Source organism: Phyllostomus discolor, chromosome 6, assembly GCF_004126475.2.
Source record: "Phyllostomus discolor isolate MPI-MPIP mPhyDis1 chromosome 6, mPhyDis1.pri.v3, whole genome shotgun sequence".
Classification (NCBI taxonomy): domain Eukaryota; kingdom Metazoa; phylum Chordata; class Mammalia; order Chiroptera; family Phyllostomidae; genus Phyllostomus; species Phyllostomus discolor.
Genome location: NC_040908.2, coordinates 40,588,876 through 40,604,694, shown reverse-complemented (window position 1 = coordinate 40,604,694; position 15,819 = coordinate 40,588,876). Strand labels below are relative to the sequence as shown.

General features: G+C 39.4%; 1 protein-coding gene and 1 pseudogene across 1 annotated transcript in view; one reads left to right on the top strand and one right to left on the bottom strand.

The window, feature by feature from the left end:
* USP34 (ubiquitin specific peptidase 34) overlaps nt 1-15,819 on the top strand; it is a 220,960-nt gene that overhangs the window by 14,265 nt on the left and 190,876 nt on the right.
* On the bottom strand, nt 3,144-5,784 carry LOC114500072 (annotated as a pseudogene).

Here is a 15,819-nt window from a genome sequence, read left to right as displayed (position 1 = left end):
TTAATGTGCGGTTGCTGGGGGTTGTGGCATGCAATCCAGGCATGTACCCTGACTGGGAATTGAACCTGCGACACTTTGGTTTGCAGCCCTTGCTCGATCCACTGAGCTATGCCAGCCAGGGCTACTGATTTGTTTTATATAGCATTATGGTTGGAAAAGATACTAGGTATGATTTCAGTCCTATATTTACTAAGGCTTGTTTTGTGACCTAACATATGGTCTCTCCTGGAGAATGTTCTCTGTACACTTGAGGGGAATGTGTATTTTGCTATTGTTGGATGAAATGTTTGGTATATGTCTGGTAGGGCCCTGTGTTCGAAAGTATTGTTGAAGTCTGTTATTTTCTTGCTAATTTTCTGTGTGATCTATCCATTGCTGAAAGTGGGATATTGAAGTTCCTTCCTATAATTACAATGTTTGTGTGTTTCTTTTGATCTATTAGTGTTTGCTTAGTATATTTAGATACTCTGTGTTAGGTGCATATGTACCTATTGTTGTACCCTCTTGATTAATTGAATCCTTTGTCATATATGACAAAAGACTTGGCCTGAAGTCTTTTTTTTTTCTATTATAAATAAAGGTTTATTTATTTTTGTGAATGTCTTTCTTTTTGTGTCTATTTGCGTGGAATCTATTTTTCTGTCTCTTCACTTTGAGCCTATATTTGTCCTTAAAATTGTAGTGAGTCTTTTGCAGGCAACATCTAGTTGAATCTTCTTTTTCTTTTTTTTTTTTTTAATCATTGCAGCCTGACTGTGCCTTTGATTAGAGAATTTATGTCATTTACATTGCAAGTAATTATTTATAGGTAAGGACTTGCTACTGCCATTTTATTGTCTTCTGGCTGTTTTGTAGTTCCTACTTTTCCTTCTTTCCTCTCTTGCTATCTTTCTGTGTGAATTAATGATTTCCTTAGTGGTATGCTTTGATTCCCTCCTTTATCTTTTGTGTGTCTACTGTAGGTTTTTGCTTTGTGGTTACCATGAGACTTACATAAAATATAGATAAGATAGTCCATTTTAAGCTGATAACAACTTTGATGGTATACAAAAACTCTTTACTTTTTACTCTTATCCCCAATATGTTCTGTTTTTGATAGCACAGTTTACATCTTTTTATTTTATGTATCCACTAATCAATTATTATAGTTATAGTTAATTTTAATAGTTTTGTCCTTTAACCTTTATGTTATAGTTAGGTAATTGACATACCACCATATTGTTGCAGTAATAGAGTATTCAGGATTTGATTTGTACTTTATCAGTGTTTTGTATTTCACATGGTAATTAGTGTCCTTTCCTGTCAACTTGAGACATGCCTGTCAACATTTCCTTTAAAGCAGATCTCCTCTCTCCACATTTGTCTGGGAAAGTCTTTATCTCCTTAATTTTTCATTAATTTCTGAAAGGCAACTTTCCTGGTAAAGTATTCTTGGCTGGCAGTTGTTGTTTTTTTTTTTCCCCAGCACCTAAATATATCATCCTATTATCTCTGGGCTTGTAAGATTTCTGCTGAGAAATCTGCTGATTGCCTTGTGATTTTCTTGTATGTGGAATTTGTTTTTCTCTTTTAAATAGTTTTATTGTAATGTGTATTGGAGTTTTCTTGAGATTATACTTTTTGGGAACTGAGTTTCATAAAGTTGAATGTCCAGATCTCTTCCCAGATTTGGGAAGTTCTCAGATATTTAAAAACATTATTAATTAATTAATTTTTTAGAGAGAGGGTAAAGGAGGGAGAAAGAGAGGGAGAGAAACATCGGTTGGTTGCCTCTAGTATGTACCCTGACCAGGGACTGCACCTGTAACCCATGCATATGCCCTGACTGGGAATTGAGCCAGCAACCTGTCACTTTGCAGGATGACACCTAATCAACTGAGCCACACTAGTTAAGGCTCCTTGAAGTCTTGAGTTGCTGGTTTTGCTTTGAAAGAAGCAGTTACCTTACTGACTGGCTTTGGGAAAGACCTACCTTCTGTCAGCTGTTAGAAATTGAGGCTTTCTCAGGCTTTTATGTGGATATACTGGCTCTTCATTTCCTATACTCCCTTGGAGGGAATTTTTAAGATTGTATGCCTTCTCTTGATCATGCAGAGCTAGGTTGAGTGCTGACAGCCTCTGGTTTGCTTTCCCTAAGATGGTGCTGAATTCTCAAGTTTGTGTGCTTTCTGCCAGTCCTGCAGAGTTGGGACACCTTTTTGCACATGCTCACTAGCTGTCTGCAAAGGCTTGCTCATGTTGCTCCTAAGGGTGCACTCAGGGAGCCAGCCATGGGCATGAGAGTGTGTGTGTGGGTGAAGTATATGGATGTAGCGTGTACCTATTTGCCAGTTGGGAGCATCTTAAGACAAGGTGGCTTGTGGTTGGGTGTCCTGCATTGCATTTAGTATGATCCATCCGTGGACTCTTTTCTGTTCTCTGAGAGCCCTGCTACTCCCTGCTCCCCACTTACGTAGTACATCCCAAGATTCTGAAGGGTGAGAAAAAAATGGGTCTCTTTGGCAGTATAACCTGCACAACTGGGGAAATTGGGCACTTACTCACATTCTCATTTCACCTGTGGGAGCAATCACAGACTGAGAAGATCTTTCTTGGCACCGTTGAGGGAAGGGTGTCACAGGTAAAATGAAACTATTCCTTTTACCCTCTTCAGTGTGTCCAAACTTGGACTTTTTTTGTTCCAGTGGTGTGCTGAAACTTTTCTGCTGGACTCTCACACTTGGTTGTCCATGGGTGATTTTCAAAATCAATGTTTTTGGGAGGAAGGTGGTAGGAAAACTCTTATTTTACTATTTTAATGACATCATTCTTTATTGATGTGCTTTATGCCACCCAATCTTAGATTTGTCTTTTATATAATTTTATTAAAATGAAAATAGCCCTGGCTATTGGTTGGTTTGGTTCAGTGGATGGAGTGCTGGCCTGCAAACCAAAGGGTCACTGGTTCAATTCCCAGTCAGGGCACATGTCTGGGTTGTGGGCCGGGTCCCCAGCAGGGGGCGTGTGAGAGGCAACCACACATTGATGTTTTTTTCTCCCTCCTTTCCCCTTTCTAAAAATAAAACAAATAAAAAAATGAAAATAAACTTTGTATACTATAATATTTGTATCTGGCATTTCTTTCACTTAGCATATAGTTAACAATTTTTCCATGTTTCTAATTAGTTTATCAGTAGTCAGTGGCTTTTTTTTTTTAACTTTTCAAATCTACTTTTCCTCTTTACACACAGAGCTTCACACATTTTTTTTGCAGCTGTAAAGTCACTTTGTATTTTGTCAGTTACCAATTGAAACTTTCACCCCTAAAACTTTTCTGGCATCAAATATGACAGTTAACCAATGTTAAATCTATAAAATATTTACATGGCACAACACATTAAGCTTTAGACACTTGGCAGTTAAACCACATAAAAATAGGATAAGTCACCCATTTTCAGAATCAGATGTTCAGAGGGCCTATCTGGTGACTGTACAATGATTCCCAAAGGCAGCAGAGGCAACAGGCAGTTACTTCAGGGGACATTGAACACTATAATCTGAAAGCATATTATAATGTTGTTACCCTAGTGTCATGTAGCACTTCATCTCTCTCTCAGGTGGTTTCATAATTCTAGAATGTCAGATCCAGCTGATAAAAAATGAAGACAGACAACACAACATTTACCCTGTGGACATATTCTAACTCCTACTATGCACGCATTGTGGTTTTGAATGCATCTTGTCCTGAAAACTTGTCACCGTCTTCATGGTTTTTCAGGTTGGGTGGTCTAACTGTAACTGAGCAGACAGGGGCCTGTTCTCATGGCACCTTGATGTATGACCCAACAATTAGTATTGGAAGAAACAGGTTTTTATTTATAATATTCTAACCTTGTGGGTGCTGAAAGCACTTACACTCAGAGCCCTGTTCTTCCCTGAAACCCAGCACTTCCCTTGCTCCCCAAAAGGCTAAAAGCCAAAGCCAAGACCAATAGTTCTCATATCCTTATCTATGCTTAAGCCAGCTGTGCAGTCTCACAGCAGCTATCCTTCAGGATCTGGGGTAGGTTGTCATCAACCTCCATGTTATAGTCTGGGAATATATGTGCTGTGTTACAGTGCATCTTGGTGAAGTCCAGGAAAGGCACAAGTACTGAGTCCAGATAGGGTCCAGGTCTGCAAAGCAGCAGGTCAGCGTCTTGCAAGGCAGGGTCCTTGATGGTTTCCGAATCAGCTAGAGCAGGCATAATCAGAGCAGCAGTGTGTCTCCTTCCTTACTCTACTCCGGGCCACAATGTGGGATCCTGACTACAAACTTCATAGCTGCTTGCTTATTCCTCCCTTCACATGGCAGCTACATCATCACTCTCCTTCCTCATGCCTCCCTGCTTACTATGCCCTTTCCAAACCGCATGGAAGCTCCCTCATGGCTGCCTAACCTTAGTTTTAAGTGCTGATGGAGGGCTTCTTACATGACCTCCTATGCTGCTCCTCCCACGATGAGCTACATTGCCAGTTTCACTGTGCTGTTTTAAACACCTTCTCTCGGCTGCCATCCTTAGAGCACAAGTGAGACTCAGTGACCCAGGGGCTCCACCTCCCTGCCTCTCACGCAGGTGCTGTACAAACCCCCGGCTTTATCACAAGTCACTATACATTCTGAAAGTCATATACACACCTTTTGTGCCAAGGTGGAAGCACAGCTTCCCTTTAGGAAAGACACGGCTATCCGCTTGTCATTGTAATGCAAAGTATCTCCCCTCTTCCCGTTCCCCAACCAAGGGCTATTGGGGAGGGTTTCTGTGGATCCCCCTTGCTCTGCACCCCATTACACAACATTTTTGCACTCGACTGTTACTTCTTTTGGGGTACTGCTAGCACCAAAGCCAAGCTGGATAGCAACTAATGGCTCTAGATAGCCTACATGCAGTTTCTTCCCATAATATGGAAAATATTTATTTATTTATTTATTTTTAAAGATTTTAATTTTATTTATTTTTAGAGAGGGGAGGGAGGGAGAAAGAGAGAGAGAAATGTGTGGTTCCTGGGAGCCATGGTCTGCAACCCAGGAATGTACCCTGACTGGGAATCGAACCTGTGACACTTTGGTTCGCAGCTCTCGCTCAACCCACTGAGCTACGCCAGCCAGGGCTAATATGGAAAATATTTAAAGTCTAGATTTCCCAGGGAAGGATAAGCTGATGGAGTTGTGTTTCCACTCTTAGAAATAAAGCATTCTATCCCTCCGTTCTCCTTGAGGCTTTAATCCAATTATTTTATTCATTTTCACAAGAATACAGTGTTGTCCACTGGAGTAACCAGAGTCAGAATCATCAACTCCACTGCATTCTTGAAATAAGGCAAGAGGAAACTGACATGCTTTGTAACCTGGATCCTTCTGTTCAGAGTATTCCATCAGGATAGACTATGAGATTCTTCTGTTCTTCTAAAGCATATGGCTTTGAAATTTCTTAAGTTCTTCAATGTGCCCTTTATAGGACTGTGGTTCAGACATACTGAATAAAATACTCCAACACCAACCCTGGTTTTGGAAAAACTGTAAGTCCTGGACCTAGAAATCAAGTCACAATATTTTGGAACCTCATCGTTCAGAGTCTGAAGCATAATTCACATTGCGAATGTGAAGAGTGTAGTCAGGACCCCACAAAAAACTAGGTAGAAAAGCATGATCAAATGTCAGCTCTTAGTGGTGTGTTTCATGAACTCTCTCTTGGTTTGGTTGTAGATGAAGAGCTTCCTCTTGGCCAGGTTCTGGTTGGAGGACTTCTTGTCCTTCTTTGTCATGGTGTGTGTGCCTACTGCAAGGGGAGCGGTGGCCCCAGGGGTGGAGGCAGCACTGAGGTGGGTTCAGGCTCAAGCAGCGCAACTCCTCACTGCCGTGCTCACTTCAACCAACTACACTGTGCAGAGCTGGACCACTAGTCTCATGTTTCCTGTATCAGTAGTCTATGGTTTTTAAAAAAATCACTGAATAGAATTCCATGTGTAGATATAGTATAATTTAAAAAAATCAATCTCCTCTTTGAACTCTTGGTTTGTTACTAGTTTGAGGTTCTTTTATTTTTATTTTATACACATTTTCTCATTGCTTTTTGAGAGAGGAAGGAGGGAGAGAGAGGGAGACATATCCATGTGAAAGAGAAACGTCGATTGTTTGCCTCACATATGCACCCCGACTGGGGATTGAACCTGCAACCTAGGCATATGCTCTGACTAGGAATTGAACCTTTGACCTTTCTATTTACCAGACGATGCTCCAACCAAGTGAGTCATACCAGTCAGGGTTCTAGTTTGAGGTTCTTTGAATAAATTGTTGTTTTGTTCATTTTGCCTTTCATGTTTGTGTGGTTACCTGCCTGTAGTAATTCTGTAGATTCTGGCTGCTCTGCAGTTTGTAATCAGTGATGTATCCATTCATTATTTTAAAAAAAAGTATGTATATACTTTTTGCTTATTTTTAATTTATTTTTTAAATTATATTTTATTGATTATGCTATTCAGTTGTCCTTACTTCTTTGCCCTCTCCACCCAGAGCCCTTTACTTCCTCAGTTAATTCCCTCACCATTGTTCATGTCCATGGGTCATACTTGTAAGTGCTTTGGCTACTCCATTCCCTATACTGTGCTTTATATCCCCATGGCTGTTCTGTAACTATTTGTATTTCTTAACACCCTCACCTCTTCACCCATTTTCCCCCTCTGCCCTCCTCCTACCATCTGGCAACCATCTGGTAACTAACTTTTTTACTGTTGGTGCTTTTAAGGGTCTCTCTTTATCTTTAACCTTTGGCCTTTTAATTATGGTGTGTCTTGGAATGGGCCTCTTTGCATCCATCTCATTTGGGATGCTCACTGCTTCCTGGTCTTGAATGTGTATTTCCTTCACCAAATTAGGGAAGTTTTCTTTCGCTGTTTTTTTTTTTTAATTTAGATAGATTTCCAGTTTCTTCCTCTTTCTTTTCTCCTAATGGTGTGAGTGTTGAACCTCTTGTAGTTGTCTCAAAGACTCTTTATACTATCCCCATTTTTTTTGGATTCTTTTCTCTTCTTGTTCTGTGTGGTGGTTTTTTTGCTTCCTTATGTTCCAAATCACTGATTTGATTCTTGGCTTCATCTGTTCTACTATTGTTGTCCTGTAAATGGTTCTTTATTTCAACTAGTATATCCTTTGTTACTGACTGGATCTTTTTTATGCTGTTGAGGTCTTAACAGAGTTCCTTGAACATCCTTATAAACAGTGTTTTGAACTCTGCATTTGATAGTTTGCTTATCTTCATTTCATTTTAGCTTTTTCTGGAGTGTTGATCTGTTCTTTCATTTGGGTCATGATTCTTTGCTCGTTTTGGCAGCCTCCCTGCATTTGTTTGTATGTATTACGTAGAGCTGCTTTGACTCTGTGTCTTGATAGCGTGGCCTAATGTAGTAGGTATCCTGCAGGGTCCAGTGGCACACCCTTCCCTATCACCCAAGCTGGGTACTCAAGGTTTGCCTTTGGTGTGGGCTACACACCAAAGGTGGAGTACACACCATCCTCTTGTAGTTGAGCCTTAGTTGCTGTTGGCAGATCAATGGGAGGGATTCACCTAGGCTATTCAGCTGTAAGGACTGGCTGTGACCACTGACCACCAACCTCTGCCTCTGGGAAGGATGAGGTGTGCAGGGTAATGGTACTGCTCTGTAGCTGTCCACTGGGTGCTAACCCTGGGGTTTCCCTGGTGGTGCAGGCCAAAAGTAAGCCCCCCCACCCCCTTGTGTTTTGCCAAGGGCACCCTGCTTGAGCTGTAAAGCAATCTGTGAAGACTGCTGCTTGTGCTGGGCTTGGAGATTCCTAGGTAAAACCAAACTGTGACTGTAATCTGGCTGTGTGAGGGCTCACTGAAACCAGCTGTGGCTTGTTTGAAGGATTTAGGCGACATACCAGCCTTTCATATGGAAAAACAGCTTGGGTGGGCCTGTAAATTGGGTGGGGCAGAGCCTCTTGGTATCTCTAGGGTGGGTCAAACAGTATTAGCCAGGTTGATGGCTTCTCAGATATGGCACCAGTTTATTGGCTCTGTTGGGGGGGTGGGTTTAGCAAAGGGACCATGGCCTCTACTCACCCTGGTGACAGACAATTCAGTTTCTCTCTGTATAGCACTTTCAAGCTGCTATCCCAGTGCTAGAGCTCAAAGGAGTGAGTCTGAGTAGGTGAGTTTGTGTGTGGGTTCTTTAATAGGATCTCCAGAAGTTTCTTCTGATTCAATCCCCACTGGTTTTTGCAGCTAGAAGTTGTGGGACTTATCTTCCTGGCACTGGAAGCCTGGGCTGGGGGGGGCTTTTGTGGGTCGGGGACTCCTTTCTCCTGAGATATCCCTCCCAAATTTTATCCACCAAATGTTATGCATCTGGGCCCCACCTACCAGTCTGGATGGATGTGGTTTCTTTAATTCCATAGTTGTCAGACTTCCATTCAGTTCAATTTCTGATGCTCCTGAGTGATGGTTGTTCTATCTCTGATGCTCCTGAGTGATGGTGGTTCTTTCAGTTGTAATTTTGATGTGTTTGTGTGAAGAGGCAAGCCATGTCTGCCTATGTTGCCATCTTGACCGGAAGTCCTTATTTTTATTTTTAAAGATGTCTTTTTAGGAGTCATTGTTCAGTCAGGATAGCTTGGTGGTTTTTCTGATTTGTTTCTTAAAACTAATTTCATCTGTAGATCCTGCTGTCTCCTTTTTCCCCCCTTGCTGCTTATTTGTTGAAGAAACTACTGATTCCATGGATCGTTTAGCCTATAGAAATTTTTCAGCCTAGATGTTCCTGATTTTATCTTTGTTGTTGTTGTTTTTTAGTTTATTTATTTTTAGAGAGATGGGAAGGGAGGGAGAAAGAGAGGGAGAGAAGCATCATTGTGCGAGAAAAACATTGCTCAGATTGTTTCTTGCATGTCCCCAACTGGTGACCTGGCCCACAACCCAGGATGTGCCCTGACTGGGAATCAAATCGGTGACCCGTTGGTTTGCAAGCCAGCACTCAGTCCACTGAGCCACACCAGCCGGGGCAGATTTCCTTACTTTTTAAGCTTGAGTAATATTCCATTGTTTGTATTTACCACTTTTTATTTGTCAGTGGATATTTGGGTTGCTTCTGCCTCTAACCAACTGACTACCTTGTCAGGGCCTTCAATGTAAAAGTGTTTTCACTTCTTAAGTTTGTGCCCAAGTCTTTTATTCCTTTTTGATGCTCTTGTAAATGGAATTGTGTTCTTCCTTTTCAGATTGTTCATTGTTAGTATATAGAACTGCAGTGGATTTTTGTGTGTTGATTTACTGCTTCTTTACTGAATTCATGTATTCTAATAGGGTTTTCTCTCTCTTTTTTTTTTTTTGGTGGACTCTTTAGAGTTTCCTACATATAAGGTCATGTCATCTGTGAACAGAGGTAATTTACTTCTTCCTTTCCAATTTCTTCTTGCCTCTTCTTCCAGTTGCTCTGGCTAGAATGTCCAATAATATGTTGGATAGAACTTATGAAAATGACTACTTTGTCTTGGTCCTGATCTTAGGAGAAGCTTTCAGTATTTCATCATTGAGTATGATGTTTGCTGTCTGGAGAGCTCTCTAGTTGTCCAGCCCTGTTAAGATCTCCTTCCCTCAGCTTTCTGGTTATGAGATAGTTACAATGGAATGATTTGGAAAGCTTGTGTTGGAGAACATTTAGGCTGCCACGTTGACCTCAGGTCGGGATAGGTGTCTGATCATACATGCACTTTTTCACAAATACATGCTATTTGTATTTTGTATTATAGAAAGGTATGATCATTTCAGCCACTCTGATCCCTGTGTTTTCAGACTGAGGAAGGAAAACTTGCATTGTGTACTTATGGTCTCTTGTTGAAATCATGCAAACCAAGAGCTTGTTTTTAGTAGCTGCTTTATTCTCCACTATATCTTATTTGGTCACAGTTGCTAGGTTTTTTGTCAGGATCTTCTTCCTGATGGGCAGAAGTGTCTTTGACTTTTAGGGCCTCAGATGCTGTTATTTTTTTACCCACTAGTTTGGCAAACACTTTTGCCCTATGCCTTCCCCTGGCCAGAGAATGCAGACTGGTGCAACCACTCTGGAAAACAGTAAGGTGTTTCCTCACAAAATTAAAAATGGAACTGCCTATTGACCCAGTGATTCCACTTTTGGGAATATATCCATCCAGTCCCAAAACACCAATTCCCGAATTGGTGAATCCCGAAACACCAATTCAGAAGAATATAACTCCCCTTTGCTCATAGCATTATTTACAGTGGCCAATATTTGGAAAGAGACTAAGTGCCCATCAGTAGATGAGTAGATAAAAAAGCTGTGGTACATTTATACAATGGAATACCACACAGCAGTAAAAAAAGGAATTCTTACCTTTTGCAACAGCATGGATGGAGCTGGAGATTGTTATGCTAAGTGAAATAAGCTAGGCAGTGAAAGACAAACACTAGTCTACAGCCATACCACCCTGAATGAACCTGATCTTGTCTGAAAGACAAATATCATATGCTCTTACTTATAAGTGGAATCTAATGAACAAAATAAGCTAATGGGCAAAATAGAATCAGGCACAGAAGAAAGGAACAGACTGACAGTTGTAAGAGGAGAGGGGGGAGATTGTAACTGGTTGAGAGAAGGTGAAGGGATTAGGCAAAGAGCATATGGGGGTGTACCCAAAAAACCCTGAAATTATCTTCTAGAGAGCAGGTGCCTTATAGTACAGGCTTTTCCCGCTCAGTGAGCATTCTAGGAACCCATCTGTATTCAGTGTATCGGCTAGTGTTGTTGTGAGAGGCTGTGTTCAGTTTAAGTGAATTTTTATTTTTAAGACTCAGTGCATTTGCCTATTTAATGATGGGTGATTTATGAGTGCATCTGCCCTTACTGCACTGAGTGTTTAGCAGTTTTTGATCATAAATGACTTGACCCTGGCACCCCACCCTCCCTATTCGCCCATTCTTGCTCTGAGCAACTTCTTTTTTGTCTTCCTGCACGAGAAAAGTCCTCAAAGGGAAATGTTTTGTTGATGTCAAAGAAGTAAAACAAAAAAGGGCAGAAGCAGTAAAAGGCATAAAAATCAATGAGTTCAAAACTGTTTTGAGCAGTGGGAAAAAATGCTTGGATAGGTGTTATTGCATCAGTTGTAGAGTACTTTGAAGGTGACTGAAGTTTAAATATGTAAGAATAAATACACAGCTTTTAATAAATAAATTCTGTTTTTTGGGGGGGGGTTCCCTGTTGTATATGTAACACCCTTGGATATGAACAATGTTGTGGGGACTGACTGGGAAGAAGGGGAGGGGGACAAAGGGGAAAAAATTGGGGCAACTGTCATAGCATAAACGATAACAAAAGGAAAAAGAAAAAAAGAATGTTTTCTTAACCTCTCTTGGTTTAGTCAGTACTACCAGAGAGGAATCTTCTAGCTTCCTACTTAGTCTTCTGGCATTTCTGGAGCTGAGCAGGGAAAGAGTGCCATAGTTCTTAATGTAAGTATGTAGTTCAATCTCGAACAAAGTGTGCTTTTTTAAAAAACAAAAATTAAGCTTATACACAATTGATAAGTAGAGGGAAGATATTAGTGTAATAGAACATCTTATCATTTCCTAAAGGATTACCCCCATCAATGAATGTTTTAGTGATCACACAAGCTTTCTTGTGATTAAGAGAAGCCTCTATCAACATACGAAGAAACTGTGACAGAGTTGCCAGTCCTCAGAAATACCTTTTGTGGCTAATTATGTTTAAGGACCCTTGTATTTTCTATTTTGTAAAACTCTATGTAGAAGGTGAAGTAGATGCAAAATCATTAAAATGAAGGTTTCGTGAGAATGGTTATGTTTGGTCTTCAAGTTTTGGGGAAATAGTTTTTATTAGACTTGAATGCTCTCAGTCACCTTTATATCAAGATGAAGCATGGACTTCATGGTTTAATGTTGCAGAAGTTTGATTGACATTGATTAGGTACAAATGCCAATAAAGATTTAACTGCTAGGATTCTTTATTTTAAATCAGACTAGTTACTGATTTTGTCAGTGCTCTGGTTATAAAGTTTCATAGGTTTGGAAGTAGTCTGCTTTTAACCTTGTTTTATTGTTAGCCTCATTATTCCTTAGTGCAAGATTTTGCATCACAGGAAGCTCATCGAGAATGCATACATGACATAGTGGGAAATGCCTGTGCAGAGACACTTACATATTTTCAGTTGCCTGGTTTTCTGAAAATCAGATCTTGCTGCTTTAGCTGTTCCAGAGAGGAAACATCTTTTGGGTGGGGGAGACACACACACAGAGGGGAGAGGGAATAGAGCAGGTGTCAGCTTCTTTATAAGACTAATATTTTTAGTCCCACCTATATTCTTGCTTTCAGAGGCACTTAGTGTTTCCAGTTCCCGAGCCTTCGTGACATTTCATGGGACAAAATTAGCCTGCTTCTCTTCCCTACTATCAGCTTGATGTTTTTAACTTGCTATGATTTTGTCATTTTTTAATCATTTTCTACCACAATTTGTTTTGGCCTCTCTGTGTTTGTTTTATTTTCTCTTGTTTTTGTGGAATTTTAGAGGGAGTGAAGATAAAAATGGTATGTTGAATCTGGCATGCTTAATTGGAAAAAATTAATTATGAAATAGGTCAGACCTATAGCAAAAATCCCTAGAAGATAAACATGTGTCTGCTAGATTTAATAGATGTTAACATTTTATATTGGCTTTTTAAAAAAAGAAATGGGCACATAAAACAATATTCAGATAATGTACTATGAAGTTGTACACCTGACATTTATATAATTTTATTAACCAGTGTCAACCCAATGAATTCAATAAAAGGAAAAAAAAGGAATGGAAAAAATTGTCTGATTCAGCTAAAAAGTACTTCTCTCCTATCTCTTTATCCTTTCCCCTAGATGTAATTAACCATTCTCTTAAAGTGATGTGTTTCTTTACCATGTATGTATTTGTAATATAATTGTATATAAATTTATAACAACACAGTTTTTATTTTTGTGTTAAAAATTAACAAATGATATCATACATTCTATCCTTCTGCAGCTTTTTTGCTAATCATTTTGAATTCGAATATTAAACATTTTGATAGAGATTTTAATTAACCTCACTATCTATTTATATATTAATGGACAATATTTATATTCTAATGGATAATACTTTTCATTTTACTTAATTTCAGTTTGGGTTCTTCTCTATCACTCTACTAAAATAATCTTTTCTTATTTTATAGAAAAAAGTCCCCTTCATGCAATTAGTTTGGACTCAAGTATATTTTTGCAAATTACTAAGAAATAAAGAATACAGGTTATTGATATTTAAACTTTCTTTTTATGCTGGCTTTGAAATAGGCATGCTGTGAGTGTTCATAAGAACAAATTTTTTTTAAAAAATTTTATTTATTTATTTTTTTAGAGAGGGAGAGAGAGAGAGAAAGAAACATCAGTGTGCGGTTTGCTGGGGGTCATGGCCTGCAACCCAGGCATGTACCCTGACTGGGAATTGAACCTGCGAGACTTTGGTTTGCAGCCCTCGCTCAATCCACTGAGCTACGCCAGCCAGGGCTAGAACAAATTTTTGTAAAATTGGCTCTTCCCCTTTCTTTGTTTTAAATTTTATTTAATAATATATGTATCTTGTTTAAAAAGTTGAACAGTTTTGCAAGGCCTAAATAACAATAATCTCTTGCTGTAGCCTCACTTTTTCTGGTCTAGAGGTAATCGCTTTCTATTGTATCTGATCCCTCTCACCTCAGCTTTTACCTTCCTTTGTTCCAAAAAGGATTTTTTAATTCTTGTCATGCTTTTCTCAATGTTTTTGAATTATAGTATTGTGTATTTATGTTATTGGGACTATGTAAATATTGTTCCACAAGAGGCACACTGATATGTTGCAAGAATTTTTAAAACACGCAGTACATGACTATATGGTCAGGGACACTGACCTCTTTTTTTCTTAGATTGTCAAATGAAAAAGTGACAATACCCAACACAGCTTAGCCATCTAGTGTGGATGAATCAAAATTATATCTATATTTTTGTCAGGCAAAAAATACATTCTTTTGTGTGCTGCAGAATTTTAGTGATTAGTTTATGTGTTCCATGAGATGAAAAAGGTCAAAATCACTGATCTAAATGATGAATCCTATTATTTCAGCTGTTTACTACCTCCCGTAGAAGGGTCTATTGGTCTATTGACTGACTTCTATGGAAGGAAGAGGATTAGCTTTTTTACTCGCCATGCTTTTCCAATTGTTTTTGAGTTAGTATTGTGTATTTGTTATTGGGACTATGTAAATATTCTACACTGCTAACCAGATAGTATACTGTAGTTACACTTATTTTTAAAAAAGACTTTATTATTTTTAGACAGAGGGGAAAGGGAGGAGAAAGAGAAATGTCAATGTGTGGTTGCCTCTCATGCGCCCCCTACTGGGAACCTGGCCTGCAACCCAGACATATGCCCTGACTGGGAATTGAACCAGTGACCCTTTAGTTCACAGCCCATGCTCAATCCACTGAGCTATACCAGTCAGGGCCTGTAGTTACACTTTTTGAGTTACATGATCTCTCTCATTCCTATGTTTAGTAGTTGCCAAGTTTGCATGCATGTGTATTGAACTTCTGTCAACATTTATCATAATCCCTTTAAAAGAATAAAACATTTTCATTTAAATCAAATGTAAACTTACATTTTTAGAACCCCCCCCCCCCCCCCCAGCAAATGATCTTACCTAGAGCCCTTTTATTCTCTTTGTTGCTGTCTCAACTTACTAGTGTTCTTGGGGTCAGTGCACGGTGATCAGTAATCCTTGGATCTTTCTTCCTATCATCCTGGGGATTGTCTTTAAATGAACTTCTTTTACCTAGAATGCTTTATTTTCTCTTTTTCTGTTTTTAATGTCTAAATTCTTAACATTCCAGTCTTTGCTTAAAAATTACCTGTTCAGAGAGTCTCTTCCTGACTTCCCATTCTAAGGTGGGTTATGCTTATTGGATACACAAATATATTTTACTTCGTTTCTTTTTGGCATTTATAAAAATATGTATGAGTATTTTTTATTTACATCTTTTCACAAGACTAATAAATTTCATGAGGTGGGGACTGTTGCTATTTCATTCACCATTGTCTATAGCATATATAATGCTCAGCAAGTATTAAATTACTATATGTATGATGACTCAGTGAGGATTGAAATGCCATGGGTTATGTTATCTTGTTGGACTTCATCTAACATGGAGTTGGCAAACTATGGACCACTGTGCCAAACCTGGCCAGCTGGTCTTTTTGTAACATGACCATGCTCATTCGTTCACTTATTGTCAATGACGGCCTGTCAAGATACAGTGGCAGAGCTGCCTAGTTGGGAAAGTGACCTTGTGGCCTGCAGAGCCTAAATTATTCCCTTTATGGCCCTTTATAGAACATTTTGCTGATTCCTGATTTTGTTCAACGAAACATTTTACATTAAAAGACTTATTTGGGCCATTAGCCAACTGCCAACTTTATTTCTTTTTTTCTTAAACAAAGGTTCTTTAAAAAGAAGATTTTATTTATTTATTTTAGACGGAGGGGAAGGGAGGGAGAAAGAGAGGGAGAGAAACATCAGTGTGTGGTTGCCTCTCAAGCGTCCCCTACTGGGGACCTGGCCTGTAACTCAGGCATGTGCCCTGACTGGGAATCGAACTGGCGACCCTTTGGTTCACAGGATGGTGCTCAATCCATTGAGCCACACCAGCCAGGGCTCTCTTTTGGATTTAACCTTAGATTTCTTTGTAGTAGTAGCAGTAGTAGTTAGTAGTAGT